Raw genomic sequence first — 3775 nt, forward strand, 5'->3', positions numbered from 1 at the left:
TAATGATTATCTTTGCAAAAAATATTGCTTCAATAAATCTCTGTCTGCTTTATTACTCTAATTTATTTCAGGATTACCCAACACATGCATACACTAAAAACCACCTTCCGACGTACCTAGTACAACTTTAAGGTAAGAAAATCATGCCACCAACAGTGCTCATATTTTTTCCTCAGTGCTGCATTTATCTATGAATAAGATACTTAGAAAGATTTTAACGTGTTCATAAAGTTCTATCATACCAAAGCACAACTTACAGAAAGTGCCTTAACTCATGTACCAAAGCAATACAAGGCTATTACGCCGCCAACGCGCAGCAATCCTTAGATATTTTATATGAACTATTTTAATTGTGTCATTATTCGAATTTTGCCTAGTATGTGTGTATTGTTGCTTTATGTGAATTTGTTCTCTTGCTTGGTTTTACGTAAGGCTGATGATGACATTGAAAACATGTCGAAACCGGTACCTTTATAATAATAAAAATGTTGTAATATAATTTATGTGCAACAGTTTTGCATGTATTGAAAAGGTGGATTCCATGATATTAAATTACTTTTGTGATTCTCAGTTCAATACGGAACGGCCATGAAATTCTTAACTTTAGATAAACAATAACCTTTACAATAATTACAGTGCGTAAGTAGCGACGATTCGTGTCTCCGGACGGTAATATATTCCAGCAGTGATGAAATACTAATGCGACAGCTGATAAGAAGGTAGGAAGAGTGCGTGTTCGATATTTTGCGAGAGTAAATATTCATTTACATGCACGGAGGTGGAGCAGCAGGCCTTTATGTACGATTTTAGGTTCGGCCAAGGGCCGGAGCCCCTTGGCACTCAGGGCCCGGGGCTCTAGCCCCTTTAGCCGCCCTCCCCCTCCCTTAATCCGGCCCTGATCATAGGTACATAAATCCTCTACGTTCCGACGGTCCACATATGTGGACCTCAGTTGTGAGTTAATTTCTCGTGGGTTTTAATGCGGAATTTGTTGCGTAGCGACCGCAATCCTCGTCTGTGGACCTCTTAGTTCACCTTGTTGCCACAGGAACGCTGTAATACTCATAACTGTCATGATAGGTTTAAATGTAAAGAGTGGTGCGCGAGAAGATGGCTTCCTCCCATCATGCTAAAAGTAAGTATATATTTCCCGGTAATTAACTAAGAATCTTGCTAAGCTGATTTTTTCAGTGTTTTGTAGCATTTGTAGAGTCTGTGAATTAATTCAGTTTATCAATATAGTTAAGTGGTACTGATATTTATCGCATAATGTGATGGTCCTCATACGTGGACCTCAGTTGAGTGCTGTATTATTTTTTCTATAGGTTTTGATATGGGAGTGATAAGTAATAGCATCACAATTACCGAATGGCACTACAGGAAATATGTCATTTTATGACAAAATAACTTACTTTATGTTTATTCCTTCTTTACCGAAGGAATATTTCTTGAGGAAAGAGATATATGGGCTTTTCTGGATGAAAGTGATGCGGATCTGTCCGAGGGCGAGCTTGACGAATTCTCAGTTACTGATGTTACTAACTTTGACTCATCTTCTGTGTACGATAATGACGGTGATGTAAATGAAGGTTAATTAATTTCGTGTGGCTATTTCTAGCCGGGTGCAGCCCTTGTAAGGCAGACCTTCCGATGAGGGTGGGCAGCATCTGCCGTGTGTAGGTAACTGAGTGTTATTGTGGTGGAGGATAGTGTTATGTGTGAGTTGCAGGGATGTTGGGAACAGTACAAACACCCAGCCCCCGAGCCATTAGAATTAACCAATAAAGGTCAAAATCCCCGACCCGGCCGGGAATCGAACCCGGGACCCTCTGAACCGAAGGCCAGTACGCTGACCATTCAGCCAACGAGTCGGACGTAAATGAAGGTGAAGGTCTTGGACATGAATATGTCATAAATAGATAAAATGATATGCTTGGCAACAACGAAGACGAAGGAAACAGATCTACTGAATCGTTGGTATCTCAGACGCTCACACATCCAACTCCTAAGACCTGCGATATGAAATGGAGAAAGAAATCTATGACTTTACAGGACCCCTGCAATGAGGAAGTATTTTTAACAGACTATGATAATGAAAAGGGAATTTTAGATTCATTCTTGGAATACCTACCTCTTAGTGTCTGGGAACAACACGCGGAACAAACTAACCTCTATTCAGTTCGAAAGTGTGACTTGAAATACGTAAATACTACTAAGAAAGAAATTATGCATTTGGCTGGTGTGCATGTGATGATAGGTGTGCTGGGTTATCCACAAACCAAAATGTACTGGCAACGTGATACTGAGGTGCCGATAACTTCTAAGTGTATGTCCAGGGATCGTATTTTCGAACTGAGGAATTTTATGCATTTTGTTGACAATCAAGGGAAATATGAGGGAGCACTCTGGAAGGTGAAACCATTTCTTGACTGCGTGAAACAAAAATGCATATCTCTCCCACGGTCAAAGCATGTATCACTAGATGAACAGATGGTGCCTTTCTCAGGCAAGTGTGGCTTCAGGCAGTTTGTCCCTTCAAAACCAAACCCATTAGGAATGAAGAATTTCATTTTGGCAGCACCAGATGGATTAGTTTCAGATTTTATGTTTTACACAGGGGCAGGTACAGTATCGACTGAGGACCAAACAGAATATGGTCTTGGTGGTGCTATTGTCAAGGTTTTGACAGAAAGTATTCCACAAGATAAAACTCATTGTGTTTACACTGATAGTTTTTTACCAGTGTAAAATCAGTAAACATGCTACTGCAGAGAAATATATACCAAACAGGGACTGTCATGAAAAACAGGGTGGGATCAGTGTCACATAAACTGAAAACTGATAAGGAACTGAAAAGGGGAGAATGGGAGGAGTGGGTAAGGGAAGATGAAAAAAATGTGCATTGTAAAGTGGAAGGACAACAGAAGTGTTCTTCTTCTGTCTTCATGTGTTGGCAGTGAGCCACCTACAACATGCAAAAGATGGTCGAAGGAGGAAAAGAAAAAGGTTGTTATTCCACAGCCAATGATTGTTAAATACTACAATGAAAAAATGGGTGGAGTAGACTTTTGTGATAGATTCATATCACACTAAAGGTGTTGCATTCGTACCAACAAATGGCCAGTGCGTATATTCAACCACTTTGTTGATCTTATAATTGTTAATTGTTGGATAATGTATCGCAGATGGTGTGCAGGTAGTTGTATTATTAGACAAAAACGACTCTCATTAATGGATTACAAAATGCACGTAGGAAAGGCATTGATAAATTTTAAGGGCATTGGTTACATAAACATTAGGAAACGAGGACGGCCTCCCTCAGCACCCACCAATCCTGTTGATGAAGATGATGACACGTTACGAAGACAAATTTTATTGCATGGTTTGCTTACTAGTGACCCATATTCTCAGAAATGGCATGTATAAAAATTCTGTTTCCGGAGTATTCAGTCCATTATATTGAAAGTGTTGCCCATTACTGTGAAAGTAAAATAATAGTCTAGCATTTTATAGAAAAAATGTGGTTTTGTTTCGGGATTCTTCGCTAGAATACCACACAGCTTTGGAAAGAAGTCAATTTACACATCAGATTCTCTCTACAAAGACCACGTCATAAGTGACCTCCCACTAGGTTGGTGAGAGCATACAGTGCATGAGGAAATATTGCATGAATTCAGTTGTAGGAGTCATTGCAATTGATCTAAACCCCATTACTACAGTACATAGCGTAAGTAAAGCCTATATTACTGAGATTTTGAATGTAACTCTATGACTG

General features: G+C 39.5%; 1 pseudogene; it reads left to right on the forward strand.

Moving 5' to 3' along the window:
- Positions 1-1929: 1929 nt before the first annotated feature.
- On the forward strand, positions 1930-3426 carry LOC136862961 (piggyBac transposable element-derived protein 3-like; annotated as a pseudogene).
- Positions 3427-3775: the final 349 nt, after the last annotated feature.

The sequence above is a fragment of the Anabrus simplex genome, chromosome 1 (genome assembly GCF_040414725.1).
Source record: "Anabrus simplex isolate iqAnaSimp1 chromosome 1, ASM4041472v1, whole genome shotgun sequence".
Lineage (NCBI taxonomy): Eukaryota > Metazoa > Arthropoda > Insecta > Orthoptera > Tettigoniidae > Anabrus > Anabrus simplex.